Here is a 20,121-nt window from a genome sequence, read left to right as displayed (position 1 = left end):
AATCAATAATTCAGATTTGTACAGTAGGACCACATCAAACAAATCAATAATTCAGATTTATACAGCAGGACCACATCAAACAAATCAATAATTCAGATTTGTATAGCAGGACCACATCAAACAAATCAATAATTCAGATTTGTACAGTAGGACCACATCAAACAAATCAATAGTTCAGATTTGTACAGTAGGACCACATCAAACAAATCTTTTTCAGATTTGTACAGTAGGACCACATCAAACAAATCAATAATTCAGATTAGTACAGTAGGACCACATCAAACCAATCAATAATTCAGATTTGTACAGTAGGACCACATTAAACAAATCTGTTTCAGATTTGTACAGTAGGACCATATCAAACAAATCAATAATTCAGATTTGTACAGTAGGACCACATCAAACAAATCAATAATTCAGATTTGTACAGTAGGACCACATTAAACAAATCTGTTTCAGATTTGTACAGTAGGACCATATCAAACAAATCAATAATTCAGATTTGTACAGTAGGACCACATCAAACAAATCACTAATTCAGATTTGTATGGTAGGACCACATCAAACAAATCACTAATTCAGATTTGTACAGCAGGACCACATCAAACAAATCAATAATTCAGATTTGTACAGTAGGACCACATCAAACAAATCAATAATTCTGATTTATACAGTAGGACCACATCAAACAAATCAATAATTCATATCTGAACAGTAGGACCACATCTAACAAATCAATAATTCAGATTTGTACAGTAGGACCACATCTAACAAATCTCATACATACACAGAGGGTAACTTTCTATGTTGAATTACTGCAATAACAAGTTCTGAAAATATTTTGTAAATAAAATAGCAGCCTGGTAAGGTCTCCAGAAAAAAAAAAGCCTGGTAGTTGGTCTCCAGGCTACAACAAGAGAAACTTGTGATCACGTCACCAGGCTACCAGAAAACCTGGTAGTCTGTAGTCCACTTTAAATTCTGAATCAGAAACCCAAAATAGGCACATAAAAATGTTAGCTTTAGTACTTTCCTTGGTGTGCCAGTATTGATTTCATTCTCATACAAATTATATATATATATATATACACACACACACACACACACACGTCAGCTTCAACTGCAAACAGCAAAGACCCTGGCATAATTCAATACAATAAGTGAAATGGGTCCATCACTAAGTTTTGTATATGCCCTCTAATTCAACACGCTGAATGAAATGGAAGTGTCATTTTGTTTTTTATATACCCTCTAATTCAACACAATGATCCAAATGGGCCTATGACTGTTTTGTGTGTGCCCTTTAATCCAACACAAATGAAATGGGCCTATATCTTTGTTTTGTATATGCCCTCTAATTCGACACAAATGAAATGGGCCTATCACTTTGTTTTGTATACGCCCTCTAATTCGACACAAATGAAATGGGCCTATATCTTTGTTTTGTATACGCCCTCTAATTCGACACAAATGAAATGGGCCTATCACTTTGTTTTGTATATGCCCTCTAATTCAACACAAATGAAATGGGCCTATCACTTTGTTTTGTATTTGCCATGTAATTCAACACACTGAATGAAACGGGCCTAACACTTTGCTTTGTATATGCCCTCTAACACACTGAATGAAATGAAGGTATCACTTTGTTTTATATATGCCCTCTGCTTCAACACAATGATCCAAATGGGCCTATCACTTAGTTTTGTACATGCCCTCTAATTCAGCACACTGAATGAAATGGGTATATCACTTAGTTTTGTATATGCGCTCTAATTCAACACACTGCATGGAATGGGTTTAGTTTTGTACATGCCCTCTAATTCAACACACTGAACGAAATTTTAAATAATTTTTTTTTCTATATGCCCTATAATTCAACACAATGAATGAAGCGGGCCTATCACTTTGCTTTGTAAATGCCCTCTAACACACTGAATAAAATGGCGGTATCATTTTGTTTTCGATATGCCCTCTAATTCAACAAATGGGCCTATCACTTTGTTTTGTATATGCCCTCTAATTCAACAAACTGAATGAAATGGAGATATCATTTGTTTTTTTTATATGCCCACTAATTTAAAACACATTGAATGAAATGGAGATATCATGTTTTTTCCATATGCCCACTAATACAACACACTGAATGAAATGGAGATATTTGGGTTTTTTTTCTAAATGCCCACTAATTCAACACACTGAATGAAATAGAGATATTTTTTTTCTTCTATATGACCACTAATTCAACACACTGAATGAAATGGAGATATCATTTGTTTTTTCTATATGCCCACTAATTCAACACACTGAATGAAATGGGCCTATCACTTTGTTTTTTTATCACTTTGCTTTGTATATGCCCTCTAATTCAACACACTGCATGAAATGGGTATATCACTTAGTTTTGTATATGCCCTCTAATTCAACACACTGAATGAAATGGAGATATCATTTGTTTTTTCTATATGCCCTCTAATTAACACACTGAATGAAATGGAGATATCATTTGTTTTTTCTATATGCCCACTAATTCAACGCACTGAATAAAATGGAGATATCATTTGTTTTCATTTGTTTTCTATATGCCCACTAATTCAATACACTGAGTGAATGGCCAACGTATAACTTTGCTTTGCACATGACGTTGAATTCAACACAATTATTGAAACAGACCTATCACTTTGTTTTGCATGCTCATCAGCATACCAACTTTTTTCAAAATTCAAGATTTCTTTTTGAAAGATGATTTACTTTACTTGGATAGTTGCTAAAACTTAGGCAGAAATCAGCCCCCCCAACCCCCCGCAAAACCCTGGGAATTTCGGACAATATAAATTTTTGTTGATGCTGTTTAGCAAAATCTGCAAAGGTGTCACCTCTTAAACAAACATGGGGTAAACTGAAAATTATGCAAGACAGCATGTGTCTGACAAACTAACTGGTCAGCATTCCCACAAATGGCTGAGTTGGGATCTGATTGGTCAGTGGTTCTATAGATGACTAATTTTCAGTGGACTCTCTGATGGCTGAATAGCAGATTGATCTTTGTTCTCCAGGTGAAGAAGCGGACTCCCTAGTGGCTGAATAGCAGATTGATCTTTGTTTTCCATGTGAATAAGCGGACTCCCTGGTGGCTGAATAGCAGATTGATCTTTGTTTTCCATGTGAATAAGTGATAAGCTGCATGTAACTGATGTCAAAAGGTCAATCACACAAAACTTGAAAATGTACATGTCCTTATTACATGAACAGTGTTATCTCATTATAAATATGTTCAGGAAAGACAACCAAGTGTGCAGCTTTATAGGCAAGGTTACATTATGGTACAGTATATTATATTCCAGACATGTGTTACTATACTATTTAACAGGTGTGTTCCCATAATAATGGAGTATATTATATTCCAGACATGTGTACTATACTATCTAACAGGTGAGTTCCCATAATAATAGAGTATATTATATTCCAGACATGTGTACTATACTATCTAACAGGTGTGTTCACATAATAATGGAGTATATTATATTCCAGACATGTGTACTATACTATCTAACAGGTGAGTTCCCATAATAATGGAGTATATTATATTCCAGACATGTGTACTATACTATCTAACAGGTGTGTTCACATAATAATGTTGTTGTTATTGTTTCTGTAGGGTTTAACGCCATTTTTCAGCACACGATAGGCTATACATGGCGGCCAGTATTAATGGTGGAGGAAGAACCTGGGAAATCCCCGGAAAGAACCACTGACCCACGAGAAGCTACTGGCAAGCTTTCTCACATACCCACATTGGCTGAGCCCGAGACTCGAACCCACGCAGACAGAGGTGAGATGGCAGTGGTCCGTAACGGAGAACACTTTAGACCACTCGGGGCCTCCACAAATAATAATGGAGTATATTATATTCTGGGGAGACAAGAAAGTGTACTGTTATAAGACAGGTCATGTTATAATGGAGTACATTATATTCAGGGGAGACACCAAGGTGTACTTTTTAAGGGAAGTCATCTTATAATGGGGTACATCATATTCAGGGGAGACAGAAAAGCATACTGTTATAAGAGAGGTCATGTTATAATGCAGCACATTATATTAAGGGGAGACACCAAAGTGTACATTTTAAGGGAGGTCATCTTATAATAGGATACATTATATTTGTGAGGGATAATACAAAGCGTACTGTTACAATGGACTATGGAGGTCATCTAATAATTGGGTACATTATATTCAGGGAAGTCACAAAAGTGCACTATAAGGATAGCAATCTTATAGTGGGGTACATTATATTCATGGGGGATACTAAAGTGTACCGTTACAATGGAGGTCATCTTATAATGAGGTATATTACAAGCAAAATAAAGTTGACCCATCAGAACCTTAGAGTCACAGACCAATGTAAATTCAGATTCAACTGAAGAATCTTTCAGTTAGGAACCTAACGGACAACTATAGTTGAATGAAAAGGGGCTATGATTATATTAAACCTGTACTAAACTTATAAACCTCAGAGCCAGGTACCACTGTAATTGGATGAAAAGAGCTATGGGCATACTATGTGAAAGGGCAAATTTCTGGCGATCTATGAAGTATACATTAACTTGGGCCAGAGAACAATTAATTAGATTTATGGGGACAGGCAGATATCAAATCGCCATACTGCCATGATCGGTAATGTCTTTTCGAGGGGAGAATTTAATTCTTAATTAAACATTCATTTATTTAGCCAACAGAAGACTGGTGGAGACAAAAGCTAACTTAAATGTCTGAATTGAAAGATTCCAGAACACTGTTACTCAAACTACAAGGTCAAGTTGACCATGACTTTGGCACCTCTGGAAAAAGGCGGCAGATATATTTGATTCTGATTGGTTATGCTAAATTAAGGGCGCATCTTTCACATGAAACTCTTTGGGCACTAAATATTGTTATCATTAAAATTTACATCAGTCTAAGCCTTTCTGCAGAGAAAACAAGTGTAAGAAGACACGGGAGAAATTCTCTTGTAAAACTGTTGTCCAAGAGGACTGTTGTCGAGGAAAACCGACGAACAAATTTGGCAGTAGAAGCAAGGAATGCTTGAAAGCTCAAAGGTATTGTGACAATTTCATGCAATTTGTTGATGTCTTTATTAATGCTTTGCTGAATTTATTTACTTATAGCTTGAATCTACATGTATTTGCTACGTTCGTATATCAATTTGCTTTATGAAGTATAACTGTCGAGTTTATGCACAGGAAGTCATACATTAATCTTCTTTAGATAAGTTTGACGAATTGTTTGAATTTGTCATCTTGTTTGCATATGAATTAGGTTCTAAGAATTTCATGCATTACATTAGTTAATGAGTTACGAGAATGTGTGTGAATTCACCAAATTAGAAGATTTCACGTATGATTAAGGTTGAGTGTGTATTGACTGAAATTAATGTTGTTAAGTCATGAAGCGTGATTTCATGTATGTATAGACTTGAATGTGTGTATTCGCTGAACATCACATAGCATATCATATAATGCATTTCATTCATTCACTTGTGCAAATTGAGACTGGCTCAGAACCTTTATGCTACATGTGGTGTTAATGCACGATGAAATAGCCATTAAACTAACTAGGGTCATTATAGCACACGTGGGGCCGACTGAGCCTTGGAATCTGTTTATCACCAATAGTAAGATCTGATAACAAGATGTGATAATGCAAAAGCCCTGTACCATAAACAACAGAAAATTTAGGTTGTCTCTATTTTTTTAAAAGGGAGAAATTAGCTCCTGTGATGTATTATCTCTGAGAGTATTCTGAGATGTATTAACTCTGAGATGTATCCTGTGACATATTATCTGATATGTATTCTGTGACATATTATCTCTCTGAGATGTATCCTGAGACGTATAGTGAGACGTATTATCCTGGTATCTGTGAATCTACAAGCTATGCACAGAGTTGAGGGCCAAAAGAGACAAAACGGAGGGAAAAGCTACATCAGAAATAGAATGAACTGGAGAAGCAATTGTGCAAGGCACTGACTTCGACTGTTCACTCGATCCTATGATGAAGTAATTATATCAGTAAAATAGATTGGCTACTTTATTTAAATACATTTTTGTTTCGTAATTTGGTGAAAGTTTTATTTCTAGAAGCAGAGTATATTCCTGATCTAATGAATTCTCACAGTTGTTTCATGTAATTGATTAAATTGTTGTTTATATGTACGGGGACTCGTGTTGGTCTGTTCTATATATCTGCTCAGATCTATATCTACTTCCCCTATAAGTTTCACCATTTATATTTATATTTACTTGAACCAGGCAATAACATCAAGGGCAGTCAACCTCTAGATAATGAGAACCAAATTATGCAGACACCTTGAAAGAAGATACAATCTGCCAACCCACAAACCTCTTGCAATTAGAGCTGACTTTATGTAAGGTTTCTACAAAGTGGATCGTGGGCTGCTTACATACTAAATCAGTGCAGAATGATAATTATGTATTTGTGTGTGTGTGTGTGTTTAATTTTATTCTTACCTGATTCAATTTGGTCACAAAGATTTGGATTAGGTTTGGATATAGCTGTGTTGATCTCATATTGTTCACATTCTTTAAAGATGATTATGCCTTCCTTTCCAGTGAATCAGAGAGAACCTGCAAAATCGAAAAGTATGATGACTAAAGTAGTTCATTTTCTGTCATTCAGGGACAACATATGAATGAAAATGTTTGCTGAGTAAAGTAGTTCATTTTCTGTCATTCAGGGACAACATGTGAATGAAAAAGTTGCTTAAGTAAAATAGTTGCTACAGTAAATTAGTTGCAGTGTTCTTTACACAATGATTTTCAGAATTCAAATGATTCTCAAAAAGTGTCAGGATGCTGTGATGTGCTTTGTCTGTGTCAGGATGCTGTAATGTGCTTTGTCTGTGTCAGGATGTTGTGATGTGCTTTGTCTGTGTCAGGATGCTGTGATGTGCTTTGTGTCAGGATGCTGTGATGTGCTTTGTCTGTGTCAGGATGCTGTAATGTGCTTTGTTTGTGTCAGGATGCTGTGATGTGCTTTGTCTGTATCGGGATGCTGTGATGTGCTTTGTGTCAGGATGCTGTAATGTGCTTTGTCTGTCAGGATGCTGTAATGTGCTTTGTGTCAGGATGCTTGATGTGCTTTGTCTGTGTCAGGATGCTGTGATGTGCTTTGTCTGTGTCAGGATGCTTGATGTGCTTTGTCTGTGTCAGGATGCTGTGATGTGCTTTGTCTGTGTCAGGATGCTGTAATGTGCTTTGTCTGTGTCAGGATGCTGTAATGTGCTTTGTCTGTGTCAGGATGCTGTGATGTGCTTTGTCTGTGTCAGGATGCTGTAATGTGCTTTGTCTATGTCAGGATGCTGTAATGTGCTTTGTCTGTGTCAGGATGCTGTAATGTCCTTTGTGTCAGGAAGCTGTGATGTGCTTTGTCTGTGTCAAGATGCTGTAATGTGCTTTGTCTGTGTCAGGATGCTGTGATGTGCTTTGTCTGTGTCAGGATGCTGTAATGTGCTTTGTCTGTGTCAGGATGTTGTGATGTGCTTTGTGTCAGGATGCTGTGATGTGCTTTGTGTCATGATGCTGTAATGTGCTTTGTGTCAGGATGCTGTGATGTGCTTTGTCTGTGTCAGGATGCTGTGATGTGTTTTGTCTGTGTCAAGATGCTGTAATGTGCTTTGTCTGTGTCAGGATACTGTGATGTGCTTTGTCTGTGTCAGGATGCTGTGATGTGCTTTGTCTGTGTCAGGATGCTGTAATGTCCTTTGTGTCAGGATGCTGTGATGTGCTTTGTCTGTGTCAGGATGCTGTGATGTGCTTTGTCTGCGTCAGGATGTTGTAATGTGCTTTGTCTGTGTCAGGATGCTGTGATGTGCTTTGTGTCAGGATGCTGTGATGTGCTTTGTCTGTGTCAGGATGCTGTAATGTGCTTTGTCTGTGTCAGGATGCTGTGATGTGCTTTGTCTGTATCAGGATGCTGTGATGTGCTTTGTGTCAGGATGCTGTAATGTGCTTTGTCTGTCAGGATGCTGTAATGTGCTTTGTGTCAGGATGCTTGATGTGCTTTGTCTGTGTCAGGATGCTGTGATGTGCTTTGTCTGTGTCAGGATGCTGTGATGTGCTTTGTCTGTGTCAGGATGCTGTGATGTGCTTTGTCTGTGTCAGGATGCTGTAATGTGCTTTGTCTATGTCAGGATGCTGTAATGTGCTTTGTCTGTGTCAGGATGCTGTAATGTGCTTTGTGTCAGGAAGCTGTGATGTGCTTTGTCTGTGTCAGGATGATGTAATGTGCTTTGTCTGTGTCAAGATGCTGTGATGTGCTTTGTGTCAGGATGCTGTGATGTGCTTTGTCTGTGTCAGGACGCTGTGATGTGCTTTGTCTGTGTCAGGATGCTGTGATGTGCTTTGTGTCAGGATGCTGTGATGTGCTTTGTGTCAGGATGCTGTGATGTTCTTTGTCTGTGTCAGGATGCTGTGATGTGCTTTGTCTGTCAGGATGCTGTGATGTGCTTTCTCTGTGTCAGGATGCTGTGATGTGCTTTGTCTGTTCATCCATCTGCCCATAGCTATATCTCGTTTTTAACTTAATGGTTGCTGAATCCACCGGAAACTCTGTATAATGATTTCCTAAGTAATGACAATATGCAAGTGAAAATTCACCTGAAACTTGGTACATTGGTTTTCTAGGCGATAACAATATGCAAGTTAAAATTCACATGAAACATGGTACACTGGTTTCCTATGTGATAATATGCAAGTTTAAAGTCACCTGAAACATGGTACACTGGCTTCCTAAGCAATAACAATATGCAAGTGAAAATTCACCTGAAACTTGGTACATTGGTTTCCTATGTGATAATAATATGCAAGTAAAAATTCACCTGAAACTTGTTGCATTGGTTTCTTAGGCAATAACAATATGCATGTGCTTTCCTAAAGTGTCTTTTTCGTACCACTGGTGGTATGCACAATGGTTTCAGGGAGTATGCAGCAGAAATGAAATCACTAAAATTTGCATACAAAAAAAATACTATGGCGCTAGAGAAGGGGTACACCTATAAAACTGATGCCTCAAACAACGGGTTTGCAAATGTTACAAGTTTGAAATATTGGTTTCCTAGGGGACGGCATTCTACATGTTGAAAGTGACCTGAAACTATTGTTACATTGGTTTTTGATGTGATAGCAAGATATCTGCAAGCTTGACAGAATTTGGGACTCTTCACACTGAATACCTAGAATATGATCACAGTTTATACATGTCAAAACTGCATTTTTGAATGACACTTTTCAATTATTATTTTTTCTTAGAACTTTATAACACATTTGTGGCATAAGTATCCCTGGGTGACAGTCCACTGAAAGAAAGGGGGTAGGGGATAGTAATATAAAGAAGACTTATTTCTCATAAGGGTTTAACAAGTCCTTCAGGTAACAATGTCAGTGTTTATCTGTGACAGTTAAACTGCACTGCATTATTGGTTTCTTTTTAAATATGAATGTACATGTATTCCCACTTTAAAAAAATTTGTCACATATAACAAGCAAAAAGTTGTAAGGCATTTTCTTTTATACTCAGTTCCTCATGTGGTACAAACTTTAAAGTGCAATGTTACAAACAAATGCCATTTATTGTACAAACAGAAACATTGCATCGTACATGTAGTTTCATGACATCTATTGTTACAGCATAGACGAAAATCACTATCATATGTGTAGTTTCATTACATCATTTGTATAGAAAAATTGTTGTATCATATATTTAGTTCAACCTTGTTGTGAGCTGAGTGCTTAATTACACCTGCAAAAAAAAATGTATACATGTACATGTACTAGTAGTTGTAGCATACAAATGACACCCATCGTGTGTTAGTACATGTACTCCAATGAAAAATGTCACTACTCAAATGAGCATGTATCAGTAATCCAATAACAATGTGTCACTACTCAAATGAGCATGTATTAGTAATCCAATGAAAAATGTTGCTACTCAAATGAGCATGTATCAGTACTCCAATTAAAATGTCACTACTCAAATGAGCATGTATCAGTACTCCAATAACAATGTGTCACTACTCAAATGAGCATGTATCAGTAATCCAATGAAAAATGTCACTACTCAAATGAGCATGCATCAGTACTGCAATGAACATGTCATTACTCCAATTAACATATGTGACTACTCCAATGAACATGTGTCAATACTCTAGTGAACATGTGCAACCACTCCAAAGAACAACTTGTGTCACTATTCCAATGAACAACTTACGTCACTACTCCAATGAACATGTGTCATTACTTCAATGAACAGACTGTGTCAATATTCCAACAAATAACGTGGTATTATCCCAGTGAACATCTTATTTCATTACACTGGTTTGATAGGAACTGTATCTGTATTAAATATCCATATAACTGTGGGTTAATGAAAAAAATCCTACTTTTGAGCACTCTATCAAATACTGATACTTCATAGGCTCAAAACCACCTGCACCTGTTATTGCAGACATATGCATGTGTACAACCATAGCCTGAAGACTGACAAATTTCCCATTGATGGAAAACTGCATTCATACATGTAGTCTGAAGACTGATAAATTTCCCATTTATGGAAAACTGCATTCATACATGCAGTCTGAAGACTGGTAAATTTCCCATTTATGGAACACTGCATTAATACATGTAGTCTGAAGACTGGTAAATTTCCCATTTATGGAACACTGCGTTCATACATGTAGTCTAAAGACTGGTAAACTTCCCATTTATGGAAAACTGCATTCATACATGCAATCTGAAGACTGGTAAACTTCCCATTTATGGAAAACTGCATTCATACATGTAGTCTGAAGACTGCTAAAGTTCCCATGTATGGAACACTGCATTCATACATGTAGTCTGAAGACTGGTAAAGTTCCCATGTATGGAACACTGCATTCATACATGTAGTCTAAAGACTGGTAAACTTCCCATTTATGGAAAACTGCATTCATACATGCAGTCTGAAGACTGATACATTTCCCATTTATGGAAAACTGCATTCATACATGTAGTCTGAAGACTGGTAAATTTTCCATTTGTGGGAAAATTCATCCATACATGTAGTTTGAAGACTGATAAATTTCCCATTTATGGAAAATTGCATTCATACATGTAGTCTGAAAACTGACACATTTCCCATTTATGGAACACTGCATTAATACATGTAGTCTGAAGACTGATAAATTTCCCATTTATGGAACATTTCATCCATACATGTAGTCTGAAGACTGGTAAATTTCCCATTTATGGAAAACTGCATTCATACATGTAGTCTGAAGACTGACACATTTCCCATTTATGGAACATTTCATCCATACATGTAGTCTGAAGACTGATAAATTTCCCATTTATGGAAAATTTCATCCATACATGTAGCCTGAAGACTGATAAATTTCCCATTTATGGAAAAAGTATATGCAAGACAGGATGTGCTGAATAAAACATGCAAACCATGATTGTGCAAAATAAAGCATAATCAAGACATGGCTATTAGAAAAGCATATGCAAGACATGCCTGTGCTGAATACAACATATGCAAGGCATGATTGTGTTGAATAAAGCTTATGCAAGGCATAATGCTGAATAAACTATATGCAAGGCATGATTGTGTTGAATAAAGCTTATGCAAGGCATAATGCTGAATAAACTATATGCAAGGCATGATGCTGAATTAAGTAAATGCATGGCATGATGCTGAATAAAGCATATGGAAGACATGACTGTGCTGAATAAAACATATGCAAGACATTAATGTGCTGACTAAAGCAAGACATTATTGTGCTGACTTAAGCAAATGCAAGATTTGACCCTGTTGAGTAAGCAAAAGCAAGAGTCATTTGTAAGACTTAAATTCCAGACAGACTGGTAGGTTATAGGCTTTAGTTGTTTAATTCAAAGCTCAAGTTCTGATGGCTAAAAACCCTTGTAAACATGTTGACAGCCAATGACTGATATCCAGACACTCCTCCTATAGCCACAACTACCCCTATATAAACATTGTTGACAGCCAATGACTGATATCAAAACACTCTTCCTATAGCCACAACTACCCTTGTAAACATGTTGACAGCCAATGACTGATATCCAAACACTCTTCCTATAGCCACAACTACCCCTATAAACATTGTTGACAGCCAATGACTGATATCAAAACACTCTTCATACAGCCACACCTACCCCTATAAACATGTTGACAGCCAATGACTGATATCCAAACACTCTTCCTATAGCCACAACCACCCTTGTAAATATGTTGACAGCCAACGTCTGATTCACTTTGCAGTCTACAGATCCTAACAACACCTGCATTTACAAGTTACTGAAATTAAAGTACTGTGTTGTGACCACTCTACTGTATTAGCTAAACATACATCTTGTATTCACGTTTTGCCTCATCCTCTTATATTATCAAATATGGGTCACAGTACACTCGATTGGTTTGTACTCTAGCGTCCCAAAAATCCAAGTATGTGTGCATGTGGGCTGGATTCAGTATACATAAACTGATATAAATGATGATTAAACACACTCTTCAATGATAATACATATTACTTGTCCAAACTGTTAACTCCTCATTGTACTTGTCCAAACTGTTAACCCCTCATTGTACTTATCCAAACTGTTAATCCATCATTGTACTTGACCAAACTGTCAATCCCTCATTGTACTTGTCAAAACTTTTAATGCCTTCTTTGCATCAGTCATCAGCCATTAGATGCAGTTCATTGGATTTAGAGTACTTCTTTGGGCATTCAATTAGATACAATATGCATGCATGTCATATGTTTAACTTCATTCCATTGCATGTATGTTGATAAGGTCATCAAAAAAGTAAAGCCATTGTTTTATCTCTTCCACAGAATAAAATATTATTTCCCATAAGAACAGAGGAAGATATTCTATAATGCATATATCATGCCACATCTGGAATATTGATGTCCTCTCTATGGTAACAGTGATAAAGAAAATCAAGAACTACTGAAATTTCAAAACTGCAGATTCAACATTTATAAATCTTTCAATGAAACATTTAAACAGAGAATGTTATTACTAGTCTATAGACTCAAATGACTTTCAATGAAACATTTAAACAGGGAATGTTATTACTAGTCTATAGACTTGTATGACTTTCAATAAAACATTTAAACAGAGAATGTTAAAACTAGTCTATAGACTCGGATTACTTTCATTAAAACATTTAAACAAAGAATGTTATTACTAGTCTATAGACTCATATGATTTTCATTAAAACATTTAAACAGAGAATGTTATTACTAGTCTATAGACTCATATGACTTTCATTAAAACATTTAAACAGAGAATGTTATTGCTAGTCTATAGACTCATCTGACTTTCAATGAAACATTTAAACAGAGAATAGTATTACTAGTCTGTAGACTCATGACTTTCATTAAAACATTTAAACAGAGAATGTTATTACTAGTCTGTAGACTCATATGACTTTCATTAAAACATTTAAACAGAGAATGTTATTACTAGTCTGTAGACTCATGACTTTCAATGAAACATTTAAACAGAGAATGTTATTACTAGTCTATAGACTCGTATGACTTTCATTAAAACATTTAAGCAGAGAATGTTAATACTAGTCTATAGACTCAGATGACTTGTTTATTATGATACAAATAAGTGGAAATTGTAAAGATGTAAAACTTAAATTCACAGATAAAAATTAATATATATCTAAACCAAGTTATGCATTTGTAAGTTTAACTTTTCATAAAGTTAAATTTTTGAACTCAAATTCACCCTTTGCAAGTCATCATACCTTTTAGACAGTAAGATGTAAACAATGCACAGATCAATTTAATCAGTGAGAGAACAACTTCAAGCAATACACAGATCAAGTTAATCAGTGAGAGAACAACTTCAAGCAATACACAGATCAAGTTAATCAGTGAGAGAACAACTTCAAGCAATACACAGATCAATTTAATCAGTGAGAGAACAACTTCAAGCAATACACAGATCAATTTAATCAGTGAGAGAACAACTTCAAGCAATACACAGATCAAGTTAATCAGTGAGAGAACAACTTCAAGCAATACACAGATCAATTTAATCAGTGAGAGAACAACTTCAAGCAATACACAGATCAATTTAATCAGTGAGAGAACAACTTCAAGCAATACACAGATCAATTTAGTCAGTGAGAGAACAACTTCAAGCAATACACAGATCAATTTAGTCAGTATGAGAACATCAACCAATGGAAAGATCAGTTAATTCATTGAGAGAACAAGGTCAAAAAATCCAGAGATGAATTTAGTCAGTGAGAGTACAGCTTCAAACAACGCACAATTCAATTTAGTCAGTGAGGGAACAATGTCAAACAATGCACAGATCAATTTTGTCACTGAGAGAACAACATCAAACAATGCACAAATCTATTTAATCAGTGAAGGAATAACTTCAAACAATGCACAGATCTATTTAGTCGGTGAGGGAATAACTTCAAACAATGCACAGATCTATTTAGCCAGTGAAACAACAACTTCAAACAATGCAGTGATGAATTTAGTCATTGAGAGAACAACCTAAATCAGTGCACTGATGAATTTAGTCAGTAATGGAACAACCTAAACAGTGAACTGATCAATTTAGTCAGAAAGGGAACAACTTAAAACAGTACACTGATGAATTTAGTCAGTAAGGGAACAACCTAACACAGTGTACTGATGAATTTAGTCAGTAAGGAAGCAACCTAAAACAGTGTACTGATGAATTTAGTCAGTAAGGGAACAACCTAAAACAGTGCAATGATGAATTTAGTCAGTAAGGGAAGAACCTAAAACAGTGAAAGAATGAATTTAGTCTGTAAGGGAACAACCTAAAACATTGCAATGATGAATTTAGTCAGTAAGGGAACAACCTAACACAGTGAAATGATGAATTTAGTCAGTAAGGGAAGAACCTAAAACAGTGAAAGGATGAATTTAGTCAGTAAGGGAACAACCTAAAACATTGCAATGATGAAATTAGTCAGTGAGGGAACAAAGTCAAACAAAGCAATGATTAATTCAGTAAGTTAGGGAACTACTTCAAACAATGCAATGATTAGTGTAAATGACTACCTGATTACAACTCCCTTAACTAGGACTGTAAATGCAAATAACAATAAACTGTTTTATTACACACGTCACATTAGTGTAACTGATTATCTCCCTCTCACAGCTCTCCTAACGTATATAATAATCATTAGCAATGAAATGGTGTTTTGTTACATGAGACACATGTCACCCCAGTGTGAATAATTGCCCCAGTCTCATGGTTCTGGTGACATACATACACTCATCCTAGTCTAATGGTTTTTGTGACATAAATACACTCATTCTCAATAAACTGTTCTGTCTTGTTACATGAGACACATGTGACTTTAGTATGAATGATTGACTCAGTCTCACTACTCTTATGACATGTAACAAATCTATTCCATATCAACATACTGTTTGCTACATGAGACTAGTAACATCTGTGTGAATGACTGACTCAGTCTCACTACTCTTGTGACATATGCACAATCTAATCCATATCAACAAAATGTTTGCTACATGAGACTAGTTACATCTGTGTGAATGACCAATGCAGTCTTACAAGCTAACGTAAAATACATGCATAAATAACAATCAAAAAAGTATACTGTTTTATTACACGAGACATGTATTACATTAGTGTAAATGATTGACTCAATCTTAGAGTTCCCATAACACTGACAAAATCAGTATCAATATATTTTGCTGTTGTGTTACAATTACACTGTATACATTAAGTACTTGTCACATAGAGAATTAAAACAAAATCCAGTTTCCAAATTGTATATGCTTTAATCCCAATAGAAATGAATGGTACAAAGAATTGCTACATGCAAATCAAATGTTTCTCCCTGTCTGTATCTACATTCCTATCTGTACACTGAAAATAAGAATAATACTTGACCTGTATGAAAGAAAATTCCTATATGGACACTGAAAAATGTTCTTTTAAGTATCTTCTGCTTCTAAAGTTTTTACACGAAAGATGACAATAAATGTTTCACCTAAGCCTAATATCCCTGCCCTAGCGTGACTAGTTCATGAAGGATACGAGTTAGTTTCCAACTAACTCTATTGTACCTACCCAGGAACCAATTAAATGCAGGATGACAAAAAGATGTCCCTACACTTTGCCTCGTGCCCAAATAAAATGTGGGCTGACAAGAAAACATCCCTACACCTTTACCCAACCAAATACAGGCTGACAGAAAAGCATACCTGCACCTTGTCCAAACCAAATGCGGGATAACTCAAAGACGTCCCAGCACCTTGCCCAAAGTAAATGCAGATGACAAAAAGACATCCCAAAAACCTTGTCCAAACCAAATGCGGGATACCAAAAAAATAACTTAACTGGTTCATGAAGGATAAGAGTCAACAAACTCTATTCAGTTCCTGCCCACCGACCAATTAAATGCAGGATGACAAAAAGATGTCCCTACACTTTGCCCCATGCCCAAACCAAATGTGGGCTGACAAGAAAGCATTACTACACCTTGCCCCAACCAAATACAGGCTGACAAAAATGCATCCCTGCATCTTGCCCAAACCAAATGTGGGATAGCAAAAAGACGTCCCAGCACCTTGTCCAAACCAAATGTGGGATGTCAAAAAGACATACATACACCTTGCCCCAACCAAAAGTGGGATGTCAAAAAGACATACCTACACCTTGCCCAAACCAAGTGCGGGATGTCAAAAAGATAACTTGATGACTGCATGAAGGATTAAAATTCACGTTTTCAGCTACTGTACCTTGCCCAAAATGAATGTGGAATCACTTCAAAATATTTAGATATATAACAAAATTGGAGGTTTGGATGGTTTTGTCTGTGATGAAGAAAATGCATCATGATACTTAGCAATGCTTTCTTCTGTAAGTTTTGGAACCTTCATTTACAAATAAGAATAGCAGCAAAGGAGAAATATTCTAAAGAAAAGTAAAACATATAACATCAAACAATGAACAGATCTATTTAGTCAGTGAGAGAACATCATCAAACAATGCACAGATCTATTTAATCAGTGAAGGAATAACTTCAATCAATGCACAGATCAATTTAGTCAGTGAGGAAATAACTTCCAAAAATCCACAGATCTATTTTGCCAGCGAAACAACAACCTCAAACAATGCAGTGATGAGATTAGTCATTGAGAGAACAATCCAAAAACAGTGCACTGCTGAATTTAGTCAGTAAGGGAACAACCTAAAACAGAGCACTTATGAATTTAGTCAGTAAGAGAACAATATAAAACAGTGCAATAATGAATTTAGTCAGTGAGGGAACTACTTCAAACAATGCAATGATTAGTGTAAATGACTACCTGATTACAACTCCCTTAACTAGGACTGTAAATGCAAATAACAATAAACTGTTTTATTACACACGTCACATTAGTGTAACTGATTATCTCCCTCTCACAGCTCTCCTAACGTATATAATAATCATTAGCAATGAAATGGTGTTTTGTTACATGAGACACATGTCACCCCAGTGTGAATAATTGCCCCAGTCTCATGGTTCTATGTGACATACATACACTCATTCTCAATAAACTGCTGTCTTGTTACATGAGACACATGTGACCTTAGTGTGAATGACTGACTCAGTCTCACTGCTCTTGTGACATGTAACAAATCTAATCCATATCAACACACTGTTTGCTACATGAGACTAATAACATCTGTGTGAATGACTGACTCAATCTCACTGCTCTTGTGACATATACACAATCAAATCCATATCAACACACTGTTTGCTACGTGAGACTAGTAACATCTGTGTGAATGACTGACTCAGTCTCACTGCTCTTGTGACATATACACAGTCTAATCCATATCAAGACACTGTTTGCTACATGAGACTAGTAACATTTGTGTGAATGACTGACTCAGTCTCACTGCTCTTATGACATATACACAGTCTAATCCATATCAACAAACTGTTTGCTACATGATACTAGTGACATCTGTGTAGATGACCAATGCAGTCTTACAGCTAACTTAAAATACATGCATATATAACCATCAAAAAAGTATACTGTTTTATTACACGAGACATTTAATACATTAGTGTAAATGATTGACTCAGAGCTCCCATAACACTGGCAAAATCATTATCAATAGATGTTGCTGTTTTGTGACATTTACACTGTATACATTAAGTACTTGTCACATAGAGAATTAAAACAAAATCCAGTTTCCAAATTGTATATGCTTTATTCCCAATAGAAATGACATGGTATAAAGAATTGCTACATGCAAATCTAATGTTTCTCCCTGTCTGTATCTACATTCGTATCTGTACACTGGAAATAAGCAAATGTCCTTTTAAGTATCTTCTGCTTCTAAAGCTTTTTACACGAAAGATGACAATAAATGTTTCACCTATACCTAATGCCCCTGCACAAGTGTGATAGTTGATCAAGGATAAAAGTCAGTTTTCAACTAACTCTACAGTCCTTGCCCACTGACCAATTAAATGCAGGATGACAAAAAGATGTCTTTACACTTTGCCCCTTGCCCCAACCAAATACAGGCGGGATAACAAAAAGACATCCCTACACCTTGCCCAAACCAAATATAAGCTGATAAAAAAGCATCCCTGCACCTTGCCCAAACCAAATGCGGGATAACAAAAAGACATGCCAGCACACCTTGCCCAAATAAATGCAGGATGTCAAAAAGACATCCCAAAAACATTGTCCAAACCAAATGCGGGATGACAAAAAGATGTTCCTACACCTTGCCCAAACTAAGTGCGGGATACCAAAAAATAACTTGATGGCTGCATGTAGGATTAAAATTCAACTAAAATTTTCACCTTAACCTAATGTACCTTGCCCAAAATGAATGTGGAATCACTTCAAAATATCCAGATATATATTAAAAAATTCGAGGTATGGATGGTTTTGTCTGTCATGAAGAAAATCCATCATGATACTTAGCAATTCTTTCTTCTGTAAGTTTTGGAACCTTTGTTTACAAACAAGAAGAGCAGCAAAAGGAGAAATATTCTAAAGAAAAGTAAAACATATAGAAAGAAAACTGAAAGAGAATTTACGAAAATCTTATCCTCTCCACACTCCTTTAAGCTTGTGTCCAAAAGGAGCTCGTTACAAATGAAAATACGAAAACAAGTAGCTGAATAGGTGAAATGGACTGGGGGGTGGGGTCCAACGACTGTAACTTAAAGGACATACCATTTAGTGATTTTCTTTTTTTTTAATTTTTTCGTCTTTTTCCTCAAGGTAAATTTCTTGTCAGTCGGAAAATGGAAAACCAATGCTAAGATTCACTCCCCGTCTGCCAGTCAACAGAATGAGAGGGGCGCTGTCATTACCTTTGCCTTATTTACCGACGAAAATGAGTGCCGTTCATTTACAATATTCATTTCATTTGTAACTTGTCTGTGTGGGGTGGCATTCTGTTTAACATTATTTTGCCTACCTCAAATCTTCCGTTTTTCTCTCGGTACTTCTTGCTTCCGATATATCACACCACTGAAGAGTTGTCAAAGTTGTGTGAAAGTGAGTATCACACCTGTTTGAGCTGAAAATCAATCAACCCCTCCTTGTTGTCGTCTGAATTTCTTCCAGGATGTGTGTTGGCAAGCGACATCTGGTGGACAGGTAAAGTACAACAAGACGATAGCACTTGTAAGGGGATGTAACCATTGTTTTAGGGCTTTCAAGTTAGACAGAATCAGAAGCAAATGTTTACCCAAGTCAGATATCAGGGAAATAGGGATAACTTATTTATATACTAATCCATTGTACACCACAAAATACGAAAATTTTCCAACTTAATTTTTTTAATGGGAAATTTGTACGATATAATATCGTATATATAATACATGTGAGTATATTATAATATAGTAAATATATAACTCATGTGAGTATATTATAACACATTAAATCTATAGCACGTGTGAGTACAGCATAACATAGTAAATCTATAGCACGTGTGAGTATAGTATAGCATGGTAAACGATGACACATTAACGACAAAGGGCACT

The 20,121-nt window shown here is 36.1% G+C and overlaps 1 protein-coding gene across 3 annotated transcripts in view; it reads right to left on the bottom strand.

The window, feature by feature from the left end:
- Positions 1-19,692, bottom strand: part of LOC149789673 (myosin-IIIb-like) — a 235,291-nt gene extending 215,599 nt beyond the window's left edge. For all 3 annotated transcript variants that reach the window (XM_089971686.1, XM_089971688.1, XM_089971687.1), the window contains exons 1-2: positions 19,554-19,692; positions 6,525-6,641 (exon numbers count right to left, since the gene is read on the bottom strand). The gene's annotated coding sequence lies outside the window, so the exon portion shown is untranslated. The remainder of the gene's footprint in view (positions 1-6,524; positions 6,642-19,553) is intronic.
- Between the last annotated feature and the right edge of the window lie 429 nt (positions 19,693-20,121).

This window comes from Sinohyriopsis cumingii, chromosome 10, assembly GCF_028554795.1.
Source record: "Sinohyriopsis cumingii isolate HCF-2022 chromosome 10, ASM2855479v2, whole genome shotgun sequence".
NCBI lineage: Eukaryota > Metazoa > Mollusca > Bivalvia > Unionida > Unionidae > Sinohyriopsis > Sinohyriopsis cumingii.
The sequence above is the reverse complement of the archived record's forward strand: the minus strand, read 5'-3'. Positions and strand labels throughout refer to the sequence as shown.